This window comes from Nematolebias whitei, chromosome 20, assembly GCF_014905685.2.
Source record: "Nematolebias whitei isolate Nwh7 chromosome 20, NemWhi1, whole genome shotgun sequence".
Taxonomy (NCBI): Eukaryota; Metazoa; Chordata; class Actinopteri; order Cyprinodontiformes; family Rivulidae; genus Nematolebias; species Nematolebias whitei.
Window position 1 is genome coordinate 36478214 of NC_056517.1, and position 22785 is coordinate 36500998.

The following is a 22785-nucleotide window of genomic DNA, read 5'->3' on the forward strand; positions in this document are numbered from 1 at the left end:
ACACATTAAGACCTTCTACCCTGCTACATCCTGTGTGTGTGTGTTTCAGCTACATCTGTGGGAAAAGGTAATCAGATGAGCTCTGGGGTCAAACCTGTGGACGTTCAGGTCAAGTTTGATTGACACCTATCAAATGTGAGTTTGACAAAAGGGGGTTTATATATATCACTCACAGATTTTAGTTTTTATTTTTAAAGAAAAGCAACACAAAAGTTAATTTTTTGCAGATTATATTGACGTTTATAGACTTTACGTTACAAATAACCTGAGATTTTACGTGAAAGTTTTCATGAGCTCAAGAAAAAGAGTTGTTTTTTTGGTTGCATCATTGCATTTCACAGAAGCCTGCCCATTAAGCTCCCACACTCGCCTGTTTTGCTGCAGCCTCTCCACCACAGTCCACATTCTGCTGATGCTGCTCCTTCGTCTCCACTGCAGTTGCGTCACTGATTGTTCACGTGAACCACTTTCCTCGTTTTACCAACATTCACATCAACAGAATTATTTGTGCACATCCTGCCAGACGTGTCAATCTTATGCAATCCTTTGACATACGACAAAACACGGATCATCTATGTTCCTCATTCTCTTTCCAGACCCATGGCGGGAACACCTCATGTTTTACTGTGCACATTTCTTCACTTCTCAGAGGGTGTTGCTGTATGATGTGTTTTCTGTCCAGATGTTGTAAAAGTATGCATATTTTTGTCCAAGTACTGCAAATAACAGAGATTTCATGTCTCTTCCCACAAAGCCCACAGTTTAGAACAGAATAAAGTTTCATTGTGCGAGTGTGATTGAGTTTGTCTGAATGTGGTCTTTGCCGGTTTGTTCAGAACTTGTTGCTCAAACATAAAGCATCACCAGGGAAACAGCAATTTAAAAAAAAAAAGTGTTTATGGAAGTTGTTTTATAACCCTTTTTTTTAAGCTCGTCCTTCAAACTTTAAGTGCACAAACATCAACTGCATGGACTTCAACCACTGAAGATTTAATTAGCGCTTGAAAAAAAAACAAGAATTTTTGCTTGTTTAAAAAAACAGACAAGACATGTCATTAAGAAAAGAAATAAATCTATATATTATGCATTTGCAAATACACTTTTTTTTTTTCAAACATGCAGAAATTCTTGAATCTTTCTTTAAATCCCATTTCATGTAACAAGGTTAGTGGCGCCATCTAGTGGTGGAAGTTGCAAAAGTACATTACAGTATTCACAAGTGTTTACTGGACTGAATAAATAAATAAAAGAAGGAATGAACAAATAAATGAAAGATAGAATGATTGATAAATACCGACAGAAAAATGAACTATACCAATAAAGCACAGTTAAAGTGATTAAATAATTTATATTTATTTACTGACCTCTGAGGTTATGGACCTTTCCAGGTGTGAAACAAACATAATACAGACTTTTTCAGATATTCATAGATGATTTATTTTTGTTTTATTTCACCCCTTTATAATACTATGATATGATCACATGCTGTGAAACTGAAATAAAAAGTAATAAACATGTTAAATTTTGGACAGCATAATAAGCACAGCGTCCTCTAAGGCCCTTATAAAGTCACATGACCATGAGCATTCAAACTATCTTAAATATAATGAGTTGTTGTGCAGAGCAGTGGATGAACAGGATTAAATACTAACCGGAAGGTAAGAATCAAACTAAAACCAAAAACTGAACAAACTGAGATCTGTGCTTCTGAGCCAAAGTAGTCCTGTCACGCACCTGAATTCTATTTGTGATTCTCCTTTCGTGATATCATTTAATAAAGTTTAATCTTTCAGTGATGCACTGGAGGGTGAGCATGGCAATTTTCATGATCTTCACAATCTCTGACAGTTTCTGAGCTGTTGCAGAAACTGTCACAGACTGGCTGTCAGTTTTTTTTTTTTTTTTTTCCAGAGCTGGAGTCTCTACAAGTGATGTCACCAGAACAACCAATATGTCCCTGATTTTTGGTATGGCTCATTTCTCATGCTGCAAAATAATTTCCCTCTTTGCTAACTCTGAACAATTCATGCACAAGTTAAGTCTTTACTTAAATAAATGGCTAGAAGCATGAATACCACTTGGCAAATAATGCTCCAGCAGTGAGTAGAGCACGTCTGCTGCTTTTCATGCTCCTGGTGTTCACCAGGGGGCTGCAGGTGTGCCTGGTTGGGTGCCATCTTGGAAGCTGCAGAAAACACTGGACTCCCACAGGTTTATTTGCTGTTCATTCCATAAGCACAGTCAACTAGAAATCAAATCTATTTTTTTTCCCTCATTGGAAAGGAACTCTTAAAAAAAGCAAATAAAGTAAAGCAGTGGAGCTAAAATGTGAAAAATAAAGAACGCAGCCTGTGAAATCTGCAGGTTGCTGAGTGAAACGTTGTGATTTAAAGTAATCACAGGTGGATGGAGGAGAGATGATGGAGTGCTTCAGACATTATTACCACTATGACCCCGACAGGGAGATTGTGGGGCTTGGGAGTGTGCACAGGTGGAGGATGTGATGGGATCCAGTTTCTTTAATCCCCTTTAGGATGAAAAAGATGTTGATTTATGTTTAGACGTGACTAAATGAAGTGGCACCACCTCGGCTGCACTAAGAAATATGAGACACATGTAGTCAGCGAGAGGCTTTTTCATCTCGTCTTTGTGTCTTTGTTGACCTGCATCAGCAAAACTTCTCATGAACCAGAGGGAATGATCAACTGATGAGTTTTTGGAGCTCGATTAAAGATGGCCGCCACAGCCAAGTGACAAGGTCAATTTTACAGACACTGAACTAAAATGGGTGCAAGTGGTAGCTGAGAGTCGTCCTCAACACAGACTCTGAGCACATTGCATAATAAGAGGATTTTAGCTTGAGCTATGGAATGAAAGTTGGCGGGCGATATGCATTCCTACAAGGAGCCCTTGTGTCTTACTATGAAAGATGAGAAAATGCTCAGTTGTCAGTTTAAGGCTTTCCGACCTGAAGATGTCGCTCCACGTCCTGTTATGAAACCAACGCTGCACGCACGCACGCCCTGATGCGCGTGCGCGAGCGACAAGCGGGAGACGGAGCGCTCCTGTCTGCCTCCTCTCCTCTCGCTGCAGCAGCTGCTCTCCCGTCTCTCTGTCTGCTTTTCTTTCTTTCCTCCATCGACCACCCTTCCTCCCTGCCTCCCTCCCCGCGGATGAAACAGCATCCCCGGCAAACGGTGGATCCATCCACAAGGACCGCGCGGACGCAGCGGCTCCGTTTTGATCCCGTCACTGCGGATTGACTTGAAAAGGAGAGAGGAGGATCTGGGACGGGGAGGAGAATCCTGACAGAGTGGGCAAAGATCTCATTTCGGTAAGTCATGGCGTTATTCTTCCATCTGGTCTTGATTGGACTTCTAGAGAAGGGGGGGTGGGGGGTGGTGAAAACAAGGTGTCGTATCTGCAAACGCCTGAGCTTTTGTTTCAGTTTGGAAATGCGCTTTTAAATCTGAGCAGGAGTTCTGGATCCATGAGGATTTGTGGGGACAAACTGGTGGTTTGACACGCGTCCTGATGGTGCACATTCAGCAACACAAGATTTATTTTGTTTGGCTGCACATGATGACCTAAATCCACTCTTTTGTGCGTAAAAGCGCAAACAAAGGTGCAAAAAGGCGCAACAAGGCGGTGGGAATCATCGTGCAATCATCTGTGCTTAAAGTTTTATGGTCGTCAAGTGTTTCCTGTCAGGTTAGTCAGAAATGTCATTTGGATCAGGAGGTGGTTCCCACACGTGCTCTGATCAATAATATCCAGGTGGAGGAGCTGTGTCAGTTTGTCAAGGACACACAATATCACTGAGGTTTTACTAATACAACCTGTGCAACTTACCCTTGTTTTATTTGAGTAGATTATACCAAACAACCTTTAACATTTTTATTTGTATCTTCTCAAAAATTGTCGTTTGAACCATTTTTGCACATTTTTTGTGAACCTTTGTTAGTAAAATTTACTTAAAATTGATTTCTCCACCACCGTAGTGAAATTCAAACCATTAAATAAAGCAAAACTAAAACTAGTCGTCTTTAAGATTTAATAAAACTTTAGAAATATGAAAATATCTGTGCTAAGTATTTATTTAAATAAAAATGTAAAATGCATAAAAATACAAACTGAAAATGGCATTTGCACATTTAATGACTTGTTAAATATTTTAACCTGGATTTTTTTGTTTCATATTTGTGCCAAAATTATGGGAAATTTATAAAAAGTAAAAAAACAAAAACATAAAATACAATATTTGTGGATGTTGTTTAGGAATGCAATTAGAACATTTCTACTTTTAACTTTAATTATTTGTATCCAGAACACACAACTCCTATTTTGTGGTTATTTAAAGACCCAAGGGTGACCAGGGGGTAACAAAAGAGAATCTGACATCTATCAAAACTGGGCGGGGTGATTACTGAATGAGAACAGGTGTGAGAGACAGGAAGCAGAGGACAGTCCTGACCCTGAATCAAAACAGAACCCTGAAATCACCAGGTAACAAAACCCACTGATGGTGAAGAACTGAAAACAACGGCATGGATTGAATACAAAATCATTGATACGCAAATTGATTTACAAAACTAAAAACCAGAAAAACTAATTCAAACACCCAAAACAATAAAACATATGCTTGATTAAAAGTTTAATAACATTTTTTTCTGTTCCAAACATCTTCAAGTGTATCTGCACGATGACACGAGACGGTTGCTTCAAACTTTGGGCTGAGGTGTGCAGATGAAGCTGGTTTTTGTTTCTCTGTGCCAGATAAGCTGCTGTGAGCAGTGGTGGTTCTAGAGGGTGGCATGGAGTGGCACTGGAAAAAAAAAAAGAATCTTTCCATCCCAGTTGCCACCCGACAGTATTTACAGGCTAGTTAAAATCATTTTGTACTGTATACACACGACTGATAATAATAATAATAATAATAATAATAAAACATCTGCACAGAACTTGGATCTAACCCATCAGTTTAGTGCTCAAATACATCCTTCTTGAAATTTAAAATGGTTTCAACCGGAACAGGAAATTTCCAAGTGTCAGATTTGCACATTTATTTATTCATCAAAGTTCATGCTCAATAATCCAGGTAAAGAAATGGACCTGACTGAACACTGTTGGATTTCTTTACCTGGATTATTGAGCATGAACTTTGATGTTTTGAACCACTTTGGCTGTGGTTGCCTGGGAAGAGTCGACGGAGGGAGAGGACAGACCCAGAAACCATTTTACCACCAGCAAACTGGTTGGTCCAGTGTAGTAGCGTACCGCTTGGTGGGTAAAACAGTTTGTATGTGACTTTCAGATTGATGAAAACCTTCGGATGGAGGGTGAAACGTCTCAACAACAACAACAACAACAACAAAAAAAAAAGTAACTGTCCAGATGACCTGACTGAACATTGTTGTGCATGTTGTGATGTACCTGTAATATGCACAAACGACCTGAAAGTAAAAACAGTAAATTTCCTGCATCAATATACCCCCATGCTGGAATCTTGTTCACCACCTTTGCCACCACGAGAAGAAAATCTCTAGCTCCGCCCCTGTCTAGCAGAATCCCATGTAATTCCCCCCAGACTGACCTCTGATGGAAAAATACAAAGACAGGAGTTTTTATTTCTCCTCACAGCTGCAGTCTGCATAACCCAGCACATTTCCAGGCTTTGCCCCCAAATTTTCATAGAACTTCTTTACTTTGAGGATAAGGAGCAGTAAAAAAAAAAAGGGGGGGGCATATCACTGTGGGAACCGTCGGCACAATCTCCCTCCTTTACTCACACGCGCTGACACACTTCATATTCTCTCTAAATTTCCTGAAGATTAGCTCCTTTTTATGCCCGGCGACTGTCTCCAGTGGGCATGAAAAGCCTCGTCCTTCATCACGGACACAGATTAAGCTAATTCACACAGCAGCACAGGCCTAATGCCTAATCACTATGCTGTGCTGGCTGAACAGAAGAGGAAGAGTGCCAGGAGAGGAAGAGGAGGAGGAGAGCAAAGCTAGCCGCCGGTGTCTATTGATCGGGCAGAGGGGATACGGTCAGACGTCCACAGGATGGAGTGCTGACGGCAGTCCAACAAGCCTCCGAGATGAGCTGGCACGGCAGTGGCTTTACGTGCAGAATAATGCTGATGCGAGGAGAAGAAGCTGAATTATGGCTGTCCTCTGGAACAGGGTCAGGGAGGATTTGGAAATGCTGCAAATGTCACGAGCAGATTTCTTTGAATCACCAAAAAAAGAAAAGAAAAGTTGGTTTTGGTACAAACTGCATTTTGATCAGAACCGTTCAATGATTCAAGGTCTTGCATTTATTGAAGAGAAAAGAAAAAAGCCAGAGTTTTAAACTGAAATTGTCTCTAAATATGACCAAGTTTTAGACAGACAGCTAATAATTATGAGAATTTCAGTAAAATCTGTCCAGTTTTGAGATATTTTACTAACAAACGTTTAAGCAAAGATGGTTCGGTATAGCAGTCAGAGTATGTGCAGCTACTACTACACCAAATTTTAGCTCAGTATCTGTAACTTTGACTAAGTTGGTCAATTAGCTGTGGTGGCCATCTTTAATTAAGCTAACTCCAAAAGTCAGGTGACTGCGGATCTACATTCTGAGAGTTTCATTGGGCTCCGTAAGCTATTTCGCCAACAAACAGGGTTGACACACAGTATTATGATATTTTGCTAACAGACGGACAAGCGATTGCACACTCAGAGACAAAAACATGAACATTCTGACATGCGTGGGCTTCAACATCTGCTTCATGTTCTTGGTTCTTCCAGGGTATGTTAGCATCAAGCAGCTAGCTGCCAGCTCATCCACACTTACAGACTTTTTGATTGCATGTTCATGGAACAGGATGCTAATTATCAGCCACAGCAGCCTCATCAATCACACAACCTGATGCTTATTTTGCTGATGGTAACCAGAGACACAGTCACAACATTCAATCCAAGCGGCTCATTGCATGAGGTTCGTGTTCTTTTAGCATTAACTGTTGGTGTAAATCCTGCTGTCTGTAAACAAAGCATCTCATGAACCACTAAATGGAGTTGAAAGTAATTCAAGTTCAATAATCTTTATTATCCCCAAGGGGCAATTTGTTTCACAGCCGGTAAGCACACAAAACATCCAAACTAGACAAGACATTGAGACATTAAAATAACAGAAATCATCACTGTTCGTTGAAAAACGTGATCTCTACATTGATAAATGAGTTTTTCCACTCTGTTCGTTCTACATCTGGGCAGCAGATACCTGCAGATGGAAGCAACCTGAACTCACCGTGGAGTGGATGATCAGGATCTGCCAGAATCAGCCTGGCCTTGTTCACTGACCTCACCTTGTGTAGGTCAGTGAGGCTCTGTAGGGCTATGCCAGCAGTTTTACTGCACATCCTGACAATTCCCGAGAGTTTGTTCCTGCTTTTGCATGTCAACAATTCAAACCAACAGACGAAGGTGAAAGTTAAGAGACTCAATAAAACATGAATAAAACATTCTCATAAAAGTAGAATCAACATTAAAACCACAGAGCTTCCAATAAAAATACATTCTCTGGTGAGCCTTCTTACAAAGTGAGTTCACATTATTATTAGACCTTTATTTATACAGGTTAGTTCCCACTGAGCCTCGAAGACTCATTTGCCATATTTTTTACCATCTTACCCACAACTTGCATGCCCTATGACTTATACGCTGAAGCAACATATTTATGGATTTAACTAGTTTTTGTCTGAGATATGACCGTTTTCATTCAATCTGACTGAAAATATTGGACACTACCATTTTCAGCCTCTAGATCGCACTCTAGCAGTATGGCATGCCATTGAATCATGTAATAGGTAAAAGTGGCTATTAATGATGCAATCGGCTTGCCATAGCTACCACTGTTGTCTGCCTGGAGCAACTGTCAAATCAGCTTCATTTCGTTGCCCCGGCAAAATGCAGCTGATTTGACCATTGAAGTGCATTTATTAAGTAAAAGTTCAACTTACTATAAAGTTGAGCAAACAAATAATTGTTTTTAGGTGGTTATCTTGTTAAATTTCAAAGAAATGCACAGCGCGTCGCCCTCTGCGCATTCATGTTTCCGCGTATCGGCTTTTGAAAATACAGCTCATTTGACCATTGACGTGCTTTTATTAAGGAAAAGTTAGACTGAGACACACCTTTACTATAATTTTGAGCAAACAAATAATTGTTTTTAAGTGTTAATCCTGTTAAAGTCCTCTCGTGCACGCCCCCGCGGCCACCATTTGGCAGCCAATAGATTTTTGGCAGCATAATAGATGCCACGTAGACGGCGAAGCGGCATATTCATGTACTTTTCCGCTTTTTTAGACATATTTGGACTGATGCGACTTATAGGGCGGTGCGACGTGTACGGTGGAAAATACAGTACAAGAGAAACCTGATTATTAGGGTCAAAGGTCAGTTTGTCATCGAGAACAGTTCCCAGATACTTTTATTGTTGCACCACCTCGACAGCCTCACCGTTGATCGTTAATGTACATCTACAACGGATTAACTTTGCAGTAGTTCAAAGTTAAGACAGCTAATGAAATGTAGCCATCCAAAACAGCTGTAACAGTCACTTTTACAGATCTTGAGCGAACATTTGATATGGTAGTGGCTGAGAGTCATCCTTAACGCATAGTCTGAGCTTGAGCTCTTGTGATGTCATGTGAGATCATGCATAACGTTGTTATCAAGGTTTGACCAGAATTGCATCAACGTCCACCAAATCTTAACGTAAAAAAGATGTTTAAAACTCTTCAAATCTCAGTGTTTATTACCAGACTGACCTGGAGGAGCTCAGAGAATCCATCACAGATCAAAAAATGTCGCCTCCTCACTGATCCTCTCTGAAACAAATGAATGTTGCCAAACCTCGCAGAAGCTTTTTGCTGATCTGAAATGACTTTTTTTTTTTTGAGTGTCTGCTCCATTGATGTCTTCTCACCATCTGCTGACCTTTACATTAAAGCCAGAGCAGATAGGGAAATTGTTTGTCATTTAAAGGTCACTGGGAAGTGTTATTACATTACGGCAGTACAGGATGGATCATGTAGCCAGCACATTGCATCTGATTAAACTGGCTCTTAGTCAATTCCAGGGACCACATATAAGCAAAAGTTTTATTTTGATAGTTAAACTCAAAGAATGAGCATCACATGGAAGTCTGTTTTTTTTAAACGCATGCTAAACTGGGCCTTTTCTCGTCAGCCGTTCATCTTCCCGTCAGTAATGTATCACACTTTGCTCGTTGAAGCAGGAAGAGAAGTTGTCTGATGGTAACAATGCTGCGGATTTATGTCTCAATTTTCACCAACGTCACAAAGCATTTAGTAAAAATATAAAGCCTTGTAGTAAAGCCCAAAACTCTTCAGTTGCTGTGCATTGTGTTTGGTAGTGATTAATGAGAGGGGAGCTATGAGGAGCGCAGCAGGAAGGAGGCACGGAGAGATGGAGGAGGCAGTGATGTGTCGGAATGAGTCCAGAAAAAGCAGCGGTACGTGTGTGAGAGGCAGACAGACACAGAGAGGGGGCTGTGTGCGTGTGCAGGCCTTGTAGTGTCTCTGCTGCCGACTCTCCTCCCATCGCCTAATGAGCTTGCTGCAGATGGGACTCCCTCTGTCAGCCCGCTGCCCTCCTCCTTCTCCCGCCACGCCATTATCCATCCTCCATCCCTTCACTCTTTGCGATGAATAAACGGAGACGGAATGAAGAAATGAAAGCGGCACAGGACAGAAAATAAGCAATGGTTTGAAAGATGCAGGTGAATGAAGGGAAACCCAGGTATAAATAAAAAGGGAGTGGCGTTGATGAGTAAAAGAGGCTCATGTACGCAGTGAGAAGGAAAAGTAACAAAGGCAGGGCGAGAGACGGGATCATCAATAGTAAAAAGTGACAGACGTGTGAAGAGGAAGCAACACGTGTAGTGAGGAAAACCATCCAACTGGAAACGTGCTTGAAAGTCAAAACGCTGCACATCAAACCTATAGATGTGTTTAGTGCACGGAGAGCACGTTGTCCAGTCAGGACTCCATTTTTGTGCCTGAATCTGAATTTGTAAGTGGCTCCTTTTTAGCCGTCGCTTCCCGAGATAACTGAGCATCAAAGTTGCAGCACTGGTCATGATTTTCCAGGCGAATACATTCAGAACCAAAACAGTCAGAGAAGGACACAAGTGGTTTTCACAAAGTTTGCTGCTTCAGTGTTTTTAGATCTCTTTGTCAATTTTCACTGTATACTGAAGTGCAATTACCGCATTTTCCACTGCACATGTAGCACCACCCTTTAAGTCGCATCAGTCCAAATATGTCTAATAAAGTGTAAAAATAAAAAAAAAACATCGCTTCGATGTATAAGTCGCATCTATTATGCGTCACCGCTGACGCGTCGCGTTTGTTACGCTGACAACCCTTAAATGTGGTCCGGTGTTGTGCCAAAAGTCGATTGATTGGTTGCCAAATGGTGACCACGGGGGTGTGCACGGGAGGACTTTAACAAGAATTTAACAAGATTAACACTTAAAAAACAATTATTTGTTTGCTCGAAATTATGGCAAAGGTGCGTCTTAGTTGAACTTTTCCTTAATAAATGCACTTCAATGGTTAAATCAGCTTCATTTCGCTGCACCGCCCCGACGAATTGAAGCTGATTTGACGGTTGCTCCAGGCAGAAGACGGTGGCAGCCTATAGCAAGCCGATTGTGTCATTAATAGCCCCTTTCATCTATTACATGATACAACGGCATGCCATTCTACTCTGCTGCCATGTAGTGGCCGAAAATGGTAGTGTTCAATATTTTCAGTTAGAATGAATGAAAACGGTCATATCTCAGACAAAAATGTTTTTATAAATATGGAAAAAAAAATCTATAAACACATCGCTTCAACGTATAAGTCGCAGAGCATGCAAATTATGCAAAAAAACTGCAATTTATTGGGCGAAAAATACAGAACAAGCATTTAGAAGCATTTCAAAGGCTTTAATGATCCATTTCACTGAGTGAGCATTTGCATACATTTAATGCAAAGAGTCAGTATTTGAGTCAAACCTTGACTGATGGCGGTGTATCTTTACACAATTACTCCTTGAAAATGATAAGAATATGTATTTTGCCCTTTAATCCACTTGCCATTTCAGGATTGGCCACACGTTCTTGGTGGGATATAAAGGTCAGGGGTGTGTTTGGTTTTGGGTCATCAACACAATATTTTGTTCCACAAATCACTTAGTTACCACTTTTGTCTTGTGCACAATGTTCCATCATGCAGGAAACGGCATTGTTCATCACCAAACTGCTCTTGGCTGGTTGGTTGTTCTCAGAGGATGTCTAAGTGGCATTTTTAAATTCATAGCAGTGTTCTAGGGCAAGACTGTGAGTGAGCTGTCTCCTTTGGCTGAAAGGCAACCTCACATATTAAGGATCACTGGATGCTGTTGGCATGAGATACTGAGGTTAGTGCTTACAGTCTTTTTTTCCAGGTGCCCCCAACAATCAGAAAGGGGATTCATCAAAGAAAATATATTTAACCCAGTCCAAGTCCTGTACTCTCTGCAGCCGTTGCAGAATATCCATCTGTCCCTGAAGTGGCTTTTTGACGCCATAGTTCATGTCAGGAAATCCTCCAGAAGTCACACCTGCCGGGTGCCGTACCTGAGCAAACCGGTGGTGCTCCTATCCCACAGCTGAATCAACTTTAAGGGGCGTTCTTGGTGTTTGCTGGACTTTTTTGGGCACCCCGAGGCCGTCTTCTTAACGACTCAACTTCTTGAAGTTCTCGATCATTCAATTATTAGTTGTTTTAGGTGCAAGCTTACTAGCACCGATATTCTTGCCCTTTTTGTGCAAAGCCATGACAATTGCACGTTTCCCTGCAGGCGATGATTAAGAGAGAAACAATAACCATTTTGATGAGCCTACTCATTTTAAAGCATCAGTCTGCTTTTCTGACTCAATTATTGTGACAGAGCAATCTCCAGCGTCGTCCTGGCCAACACTCCCGCCTGTGTTAACAAGAGGATCACTGAAATGTTGTCAACATGGCTGAAATGCAGAAGAAATGTTGATTTTGTTTGTTGATTTTTATGGCAAAGAGAAACTTTTCTATTAATTACAATTCACTCTCTGGAGTTGATGCAAAGTACCATAAAAAACAAAGGTAGCAATATTTGCGTAACATTATTCTCTAAACTTTTTGCCACGGTTGCACGAGGAAAAACCCTAAACTTGACTTGAGCTTTATTTAACTGATGAAGCTGCGTTTTTTTTTTTCTGCATATCCATGATTTTGACCTTTATTACATTAGATTGTTGACTTGAGGTTGGAGACAGTATGCATGAGTTGGCTTGTTGCAGCATGTGCAGATATGTACGTGCACTGCTGCATCAAATTTGTGTCTTTTTAGCAACCATCCTTTTGACATTTCCTGCATTAGGCTGTTTGCTTTACCTCCTGACTACCTGTCTGCTCATTTCTGTATGATCATCAGTTAAAACACCAAATCTTTCTCTATTAACATCCACTCTGACCCTTTAGGTGAAATCTGCTCGCAAGAGAGGAATTGTTCCTCTAAAAGGCGGCTCGTTCTAATTTTCGGACACTAAAATCTGGCTTACAGCAAGTGATGGAGTTCTGAAGACCTTGTGTTGGAGGAAATTCAATAACTGAAGCTAATTTATGTGAGAAAAAGAAAAGAAAATCTTGGCATAATGACAACGTGCATGGCAAGAAGCAGGCTGGGTGTATTGTTGTTGTCCTCGTCTACCATATCAGAAACAGCAACATGGCATTATCTCTGTGGCTGGTCAAGTGAGTAATGATATGCTTGATGAGTTATGAACACCTGTGCCTGAGTGTATGTGAGTGTGTGGGCGAGCATGTGCATGCTTCTTTCCTGTCTCGTCTTTTAACTTACAATTCATTGTTATTTTTATCTAGAATAAAGCAAGAGAACACATATTAAAAAAAAGAGTTGAAATCCAGTCAAAAGAATAAATTCTAATTTTGGAGCTGCAGACAGCAGCCAGAGCCACCTGCAGGAAAGCAAACTATTCGCTGCTATCGTGCTGAGCTTGTGACACCTGGAGGAAAAAAATAAATCGTAATCAAGTAATATAATAATTCAGCTTGCAGCTGCTAAGCGAAGCTCATTTAAAATGATATACATTAGCTTTGGAAGTCAAAGCAAATGCCATCCAAGGAAGTGGACCCACGAGTTGTAAAAGTCCAGCAAAGGAAGCAAAGACTTTTATGATTCTTCTGCTCCGAAGGCGGCGCCTGCAGAGAATTCATCCCGTTTCTTGTATTAGCGATGCGCTTTCCTTCAGACGTGCCTCAGCCCCAGCTGGCTGAATCACAGCGTAACCTGCCGATTGCATCAATCAGGCTTGTGTTTAAACGTTTGATATCGACACAGGAGGGCAGCTGTAGAGCAGGAGGAAGAGTCATCCACTCCCAGATGAAAGGTCAGCGCTGCTCTGTGGAGAATAGTAAAAGCGTATGTGAGGAAAAAAATTTATATATATTTTTCAAAACAATGGAAAAGTGTTGCACTTTTTGCTGAAGCTTGTTTAGCAATCCATGTGCAGGACACTTTCCGTACCACGAAGAAGAAACGTCATACAGTTTGGGTATTTTGGATCATTTCCAAATTTACAGCTGTAAATGACAAATGTAAAGTTTTCACTGTCGAAAAGTTTGATGAATTCTGTATTTGTACAAAATAAAACAGAAGGACATCGATGCTCCTTTTGAAGGAATGGAATTTTTTTAACTTGTATTTTCTCATCATCCAAGAAAATCTGAAGAATAAATAATAATGTAATAATAATGTAAAAATTATAATAAATATTCTTTTGATTTTCAGTCCAGTAGATTAGTTACGTTAAACTCACTTCCAAACTGAGACAGACATTAGTTTCATGAGTGAAAAACATCCATCCATCCGTTCGTTATCTTTTAACCGCTTCTTCCTTTTCGGGTCGCGGGGGTCACTGGTGCCCATGTCCAGCTATTACTGTGCGAGGGGTGGGGGACACTCTGGACAGGTCTCCAGTCCATCAAAGAGACACATGGAGACAAATATTCACTTTCTCTCTCACATCTAGGGACAATTTAGAGTTACCAATCAGTCTAACATGCATGTTTTTGGTCTGGGGGAGGAAACCGGAGTACCTGGAGAAAACCCACGTATGCACGGAGAGAACATGACTCCACCAGAAAATATCTTGATGCATGCTCAATAATCCAGGTAGAAAATTCTAACAATGTTAAGTCAGTTCTTCTGGACAAATGCAAAAAGTAAAAAAATAATGAATAAAATGAAAAATAGTTGAAACATTTCATCTTTAATCCTAAAGACTTCGTCAGTCTGAGGAGCTGTAATAAACTCAGTCACATAAATAGCACCTTCTCAGTTGGTGACATTCAAAACTAGCTGTTCACATGATACAGGAGGACCATCAGCCTAACGACTGATCGTTAGTGCCTTGATGGCCACTTGCTAGTCACAGGGGGCTGAGTGATGCTAGCAATAAGAGCATTGTAAGAGGGGGGGCAGTTGAACATGGAGGCTTGATGGATGGTTTCTTTTCATAAAGATGGCCTCCTTTATTCCTCTCTCAAGCCACCCAGAAAGGTCCCTGGCCAGGATTTGAACCGGCAACCTTCCTGCTGAGAGGCAACAGCTCTACCAACTGAGCCACCGTGCTGCCCATTTAACTGATAATCAAAGTGGTGTGAAGCATGTATGCGAACTTTAGTCTCTTTACCAAAAAAATCCATGCTCAATAATCCAGGTATACAATCCAACAATTTTCAGTCAGGTCATCTGGACAGGTTTTTTTTTTTTTTTTGGTTGAAACATTTCACCTTCCGTCCGGAAGGCTTCATCAGTCAAGGAAACTACACAACACAAAACTGATTATTCCCCCAACAGCTTACTCCAAAGTGGAACAAACCAGTTATATTGGTGCTAAGATGGTGTCTTTGGCACGCCCCCTCCTCTGGAGCTGGCCATCTTCCTCGTCGACAGTCATGTCAAACTGGTTCAAAACCAAAAAAGGTGAAACGTTTCAGAAAAAAAAAAAAAAAAAAAAAAAGAAACTGTCCAGATGACCTGACTGAAAATTGCTGGATTGTATACCTGGATTATTGAGCATGGACATATTTGGTTTTGAACCCGTTTGACATGACTGTCAACGAGGAAGAGGGCCAGCTCCAGAGGAGGGGGCGTGCCAAAGACACCATCATAACTGGTTTGTTCCACTTTGGAGTAAGCTGTTTGGGGGAAGAATCAGTTTTGTGTTGTGTAGTTTCCTTGACTGATGAAGCCTTCTGGATGTAAGGTGAAACGTTTCAGCAAAAAAAGAAAGAAACTGTCCAGATGACCTGACTGAAAATTGTTGGTTTAGTCTCTTTACATTTTGAAACGGGTGCGCTCATTGCGTAAATGAAATATTGTTATTTAAAGATGGCGACTCTGGACTTAGAGAATTTGCTTCTTTGAAGAAGAGCTGTCAGAGTTGTGCAAATATTTTAGACCCAGCAATGTAGACTGAGAGACATAGAAAATAAATAAATAAATAAATAATAAAACAACTTTATTATAAACACAAACAAAAGCTGTCATGGCAGCAAAAACATGCGTAACCCAGGAAATCACGGAGAGGAACCAGGAAGCAGCAGTGGCCTGAGACTGCATAATGCTCCAGTGAGAACTGGACTGAACGGTGAGAGGATAAATAGGCTGAGCCTGACGAGGTGAATGAAACGAGAGCTGAAAGCGGGCGTGGCAGGACTGAGGAAAGCAGAACACAAAGACTTGATGGAGGATGCAACAGAATCACAGCAACGAAATATAACGAGCAGCAAAGGAACTAAATACACAGATACTGACAAAAGCAGTGGCTTGAACGCCACCTGCCCCTAAAGGTTGTGCACAGGAACTCAATGTGTTCGACTCTTTATTTGTTTTTAATAGAGTGAAAAATCACAACTTTAAGCATGCCTGTGATAATTACCGTAGGTAGCAGGAATGACCCAACAGTGTTTTCTCCGACATCAGCTTGTATTTTGGTCTGAACAGCGGCGCCATGCACCCATATAGTTTTTGACTGCAGCCCAGTCCCTAGAAACGATTTCAGATCACCAAATCATCAAATCACCTGTAAACAAAATGAACGGACGGCGAGTCACATTAAAACAAAACTGGGTGTCCTGTCAGTCCTCACCGTTATGCTTTTAACACCAAAACATGATTTATTTCAGTTGTAAATTATGACTTTCGATCCATGAACGACTGAAACGTTTATTTCAAACTGCTGAAAAAAACCATTTAGCAATTTAGTTAACAGTCCTGAAATTGGTATTAGTGAAAGTGTGGGTGCAGTCAATGACATCGATCTAATCTTTATAATAACCCCTTTTGTTTCACACTCAAACACTCGCAGAGAGCGGCCTTTTGTGTCTTCAGCTCAGCCGAGTGGGATAAATGCCCAAACCGAACGCCAGCGGCTGAACCAGCAACCCATCAGCAGCGCACTGTAATCCTTATCAGCTGTCGGTGCTTCCACCTGTCAATCAAACTCTTCTTACATCTCCAGAAACAGACATGGTTGAAACAGAAAAAGATCGGAATCGGACCATTACTGTCTTTCTGTGGGATGAGCACCCCCAGATTGATGTGAGTGGAGCTGCACTTGAAATAAGAGTTTTAGACTAAAGTCATTTATTTCTTATGTTTATAAAACACGGTCTTAATCTAGTTTGGTTAAACTTTGAAAATAACATTATGCGAGAAGTCTGAGTACGTATTGCAAATGAGTCTTAGCTACTACCACATCAAGTTTTAGCTCCATAGCTTTAAATTTGACTGAGCCATTTTATTTATAATCATTTTCATGACAGCGGCAACAAACATATTAGGTGCTTTCGCTATCTGTGCAATCGCTTTCGTCACGAGCGCCGCAGCATGGCCGCGCTGATGGGAGCTCCGCTTCGACTCGATCTTTTTTTGTTTCTGTTCTTTTTGTTTTAACCGTTTTTTGGGTCTATACTGCACACCCGCACTACGGGTATGACCGCGATACACTTGTTAAGTTGGGTGTGTCGCTGCCTTGCCATCGTGGTTTAGTTCCCGGCCCCCCTCCAGCCTCGGGCTCGGGCTCCGCCCTGTCATGGCGGCTGTCTCCATGATCCTCTATCTGCCTGCACGGACCGAACTCTATGGAACTGTTTGGTTCTACGGGGAAACCTTGGATGTTCTCCGTCAGACCTGGTTCTGGACAGCGACCTGTGAGGGCAGCTGCTGCGCTCCTTATTACCATGAAGTTGATGACACGACCGGACCTGCTAACAAGACCATGCTGCTAACAGAACAGAACCATGACGTTGAAAGAACCTCACTGCTAACTGAGTCACACTGTAGATGGATTTCTTTTACAACTTTGGCACCTTGTTTTTTAGCATCTTGCAAGTATTTTTTAAATGTGTTTTTTTTTGTATGTTTTTAGTATTTTTGCTGCATACATTGGTACTTGTTGTTGTTTTTTTTTTTTTCTGGATGAGTCGAGATGGTTCTTCTCGTCCTAAGCATTTCATTGCATTGTGTTTATTTTGCGTATGGCAAATAAACTTAACCTGAACCAGGTGTTACAGATGTGACTCAGTTCTGTCGAGCCGGTAGACAGAAGTCGTCTGAAGCCACAGCACAGTCGGGGATGGACAACTCCAGCCATGATACCGTAAAGGCAAAGACACAACATCTCCTCATGTCCCGCTCGTAAAAATCGATGCTCGCAGGTCATCCAGTCTGTTCCTCAGAGACTGAATGCCTGAAGGTAGGACTGAGGAGGGTCCTGCACAAAACACCAGTTCACCTCCCTCTCCATGTCTTTCTCTTACGGCGCCCAAATAAACAAAGGACCCAGGGTTAAATGTCCACCACAAACTCCCCAAAAGCTGCACCAAAGTCCCCGCTCACTGTAGCAACTCCAAAAGTGCGTCGCGGTCATACCCATAAGGGTGCGAGTGCAGTGCAGATGCAAAAAGTCAAAACAAAAACGACAATGAACCAAAAAAGTGCGAGTCGGAGCGGAGCTCTCATCAGCGCTGCCAGGCTGCGACGCACTTTGATGATGTCAGCAGATAGACTCTATGCTTAAGTTTCAAGCAACAACGAGTAACACTTTGACTTTCAGCTACAACCACACCAAACATTAAAATTTTAGCTCAGTGTGTGTAACAAGTAATAAAAGTGCTGATGAAGACGTTCTACATGAAACCAACGGCCGTGATCAGCACCTGTGGAAGGCGGCGTGTGAAGAGGAAAGTAGGCGAGGTAGTATCTGCCAGAGTTTCAGCGTGTCTGAAAGGAGAGCAGCAGCTGAAATAATGTTCTGACCACGGGGTGTTTTATTAGTTTGTTTATTGATGTGTGTTGACAGTGGAGCAATCCACCCGCAGCTCCTGCTGTCCACATTATTCGATTTCATTTCACCGTCCCCGAGCTAACAAAGGCAGCTTTTCTCTTCAGATACTCGTGTGCTTGTTCTGAGCTAAGCTCACGTCAGTGTAAGCTGCGTATACGTGCTCCGTCCTGGCATCCAGCGGTTTTATTTATTCCCAGCTCCACCTGGGGCATCCTTTGTTACATATAGGCACTCACCTGGCAGCAAAATACCCTTTTTTAAAAATTCCTCAGCAGTATGAGTAAACATCTATTCTTCTGCATGTTTTCAGATAAAATTGAAATGTTTCAGGCACCGCAGTGCCGCAAAACCCTGAAATTACTCGTGACTTCACAAGTTACGAAAGAGGCTTGTTTTCCTGCGTCACTGTTGCTTCTGTTCCATAAATTTTAAATTACAGATTTTAGAAAGAAAATAGATAAACAAGTAGATCTTAAAGAGTGCCTAGTAAAACTCCAGGCTTCTCGTTACCTTCTGGTGCTGAAAGACGAAGGAGGTCAATCATGTTTTTGTCCATGTTTGTGTCTGCTATCAAAATATCTCATAAACCACTGCATGGATATTAAGGAAATGTGCAAACAAATAATAATGTTGTTTAATTAATCTATAAGGGATTAACTTTTTGAGTTAACACAATTTAAGTTGGTCGCCACTTCCACATTATTCTATACAAAAAATGTCTAACTCGATCAGTTCAACAGATCTTGAGCTAAAGTTTGACGTTAGCAGCAGAAAATTCTGAATGTAAAATTTTATAATATCATGAGATTGCACATCATTTTATTTTTCAAGGTTTGAGCTAAAACTCATTTCTCAACACAAGAAAATTTGAGTCTGAAGCTCTGGCATGAAACACAGAGGGTGATAATGCAGTCATTTAATTTAAAAAGTGCTAAATTACAATCAAAGTTCTCTATGAAATCGGCATAAGGAAACATGAACAGATTTAACGTACTTTCCACCGTATAAGTCACATCAGTCCAAATATGTCTAATAAAGAGGAAAAAAAAACATAAATAAGTCGCTTTGCCGTATAAGTCGCATCTGTTATGTGTCACTGCTGACCATTTGGAAACATGGGCCTGTGTTGTGCCAAAAATCGATGGTGCACGTGAGGACTTCAACAAGATTTCAACAAGATAACTCTTTAAAACAATTGTTTGCTTCAATTTATAGTAAAGGTGTGTCTCTGTTGAACTTTTCCTTAGTAAATGCACTTTGACCGTCAAATCAACTGCATTTCAAAAATCAATTTATGGAAGCGGGAGAGCGCAGATGGAGGACTCACTGCGCATTTCGTCCAAATTTAACAAGATTAACACTTAAAAACAATTATTTGCTTGCTCGACATTATTGCAAAGATACGTCAGTTGAGCTTTTACTTAATAAATGTACTATATTGGTCAAATAAGCTGCATTTCAAAAGCCGATTTGACAGCTGCAGGAGCGCGCAGAGGGGGGACTCGCTGTGTAGTTCTTCGAAATTTAACAAAATAACCACCTAAAAACAATTATTTGTTTGCTTCAAATTATAGTAAAGGTGTATCTCAGTTGAACTTTTCCTTAATAAATGCACTTTAATGGTCAAATCAGCTGCATTTTGCCTGGGTGGTGCAACGAAATGCAGCTGATTTGACATTTGCTCCAGGAGTTCTGGAGAGAGACAAAGGTGGCTTGGTATGGCAAGCCAAGTGTCTCATTAATAACCACTTTTACCTATTAATGAGACACTTGGCTTGCCATATTGGTCGAGGGCCCTCTAGTGGCTGAAAATGGTAGTGTTCAATATTTTCCATGTCAGAATGAATGAAATCGTCAGATCTCAGCCAAATATTGGGATATAAATGGGGGGGAAAACTTATATAAGTCTCTTCGCTGTGTAAGTTGCAGAACTTGCAAATTTATGATAAAAGGTGCAACCTGTACAGCGAAAAATACGGTAATCAATATTCTGTTACATCTGATTTGGTTCAATCCAAGTTTTCTTGTTTTCTTATTTCCTGGTTGTATCTTTTGTGTCATCTGTGTGTCAGTAATGATTTGTGTGAGTGTGTGCACGATCCCTTGGCTGCAAAGTGGATTTTTGTTACACTTATAATCAATTGTTTGTCTTTAGGTTTAGGAATTTGTCTCATCTTGTCTATCTGAAGTCCACAGAGAGAACGCCAGGCGAGGAAAATACAGAGATACGAGTGACAAAAACAACATGCGTGTTGTGTGAATTTTAGCAAATTTTCTCCATTTTTTTCAGGGGTGGAATCAGTAAGCCCATTTCCTCCCTTAAACCCTTCAAAAGCCTCACTTTCACAGATAGCGAATTTTGCTCCAAATCGTTTGCACGAGCCCAAACAGCAGATTTTGAGCCTAATTGGCCTAAACAACAGCATGTGGCATCTTGTCTTAGCAAATAAGTTCAGTTCTCCAGAGAAAATAGGCGTGCAGAAATGGTTTTCTTACCAAGTTATTTATTCTTGTAAATCTAGTGTCAATACAAGCAAATAAAACTGTACTTAGTGTTCAGTTACACATATATGGCATACGTATGAACAAATGCCATAAATGAACTATATTTTTATTTAGCCTCTCAGAAACAACATAAATCTGTAATTTTTTCTGTATTTTTTTTTTTCTGTTTAGCCATTATCTAACAAAGATGGCTCTAAAAAATTCAAATTAAAACATAATGATGTATAATTTGTTTGTTACTAGCTGGGAGTCATATGTACTCTGAGCATTAACATATTTTGCGAGATGTGGCTGTGGCGACCATCTTGAATTAAAACTGTTATGAACGGTGCAGAAGATTTGTATTCCTTCAAGGAATGCTAAGGGTTAGTTTGTTTCCTGTTTTTAGCCCTTTAATGATTGAAAACTGTCCATAAAATAGTTTTCACTTCATCGCCTCACAAGAAAGAGACAACAAAGAAAAGATGTTTGGTATCTAACTTAGAATTAGTGAAATTGACTGAGATACTAAGACCATGTTGGAATTGGCTAAATTTGATTAGCTGTGGTGAACATCTTGAATTAACTTCAGCCACTGATTTCTAGAGTTTTGCTAATATCTGTACAGTGGTTCAGTGGGATATTTTGCTAACCAACAATGTTTGATATTTAATGCCAACATCTTAAGCTGTGCAATGTGTAGAGCTCAGAGTAGGCATCATGATGGCCTTTTAGCTACTACTACACCTAAATTCAGCTCAGTGTAAAACTGACTGAGTTTTAGACCTTTGTGTATGTGGACTAATACTGATCAGCTGTGGTGGCCATCTTAAATTAGTTTAACTCCAAAAGTCAGTGAGCTATAGATGTTCATCCAGTAATCATTTACTGAAAGTCTCGTTAAAATCCCTCCAGTGCACCATGGGATATTTTACTGAGCCAGACAGAGTTAATGTCAAAGTTTATGCAAAAATATTGTGCAATTTGTATCATTCAAAGTAAAAGTTATGGACTATGCTCCGTTACTACAATATGAAATGTTAGCTCAATATCTGTAAAATTGGTTATTATTATTATTGTTATTATTATTATTATTATTAGACATCTTTTATACAAGTTAGTTCCCAATGAGCCTCGAAGACTCATTTACAAGAGAGACCTGTTACATACAACATACAGGCAGATGAGAAAAAGAGAACGCGAGGGTAGAGGAAGCCACAAAAAATCATGTCTCACACCATGTTCTGGCCAAGAAACAGTATAAAAGATGCAAAAAAAGAAATTGCAACATAAAGCTACAACATACAATGACATCATAATACATTTATGCATAGAGGTCGATAAAGCTGGTGATTTATCCATAAACACTCCAGAAAGTTCCAAAGTTCTGATAAGATGGTACAGTGTTTCTCAGCATCATGGTTTTGGTAAGGCAACAGATGTCCTCGTGAGCGGGGGTGGAGTGAAGAGCAGGCAGAGCTTCTAGTTACGAATTCTCCAGGAGCAATTTGAGATCAGTTGGCCTGTCCAAGGCCAGCGGGGAGGCCAAACTCACATAAACAACAATTATTTGGACCGCCAGACTGTTTTCTGTCGACTTTTAAGTTCTGCTGGTGCACTCAATGGAGAATCCAAATATCCATAATTAGTAGACTTTCCGCCCGGTTCGTGCTCGATTTAGCATTCTCCAAAATTGAATCCTTCATGCTGGTGAGTTCCAGGAGCCGTAAGTGGCCTACGATTCTCAGAAATCTCGTCCAGCTTGTGGTTGAGCTCGGTAAGCATACGAGTTTGAGAGCTCGAGGTAGTGTTGTGGTCAAGACCACCTAACCCGAGACCAAGACAAG

At 40.7% G+C, this 22785-nt stretch overlaps 1 protein-coding gene across 1 annotated transcript in view; it reads left to right on the forward strand.

Moving 5' to 3' along the window:
* The first annotated feature begins 3177 nt into the window (after positions 1-3177).
* ctnnd2a (catenin (cadherin-associated protein), delta 2a) overlaps positions 3178-22785 on the forward strand; it is a 359158-nt gene continuing 339550 nt past the window's right edge. The window contains exon 1 of the mRNA XM_037694504.1: positions 3178-3334. The gene's annotated coding sequence lies outside the window, so the exon portion shown is untranslated. The remainder of the gene's footprint in view (positions 3335-22785) is intronic.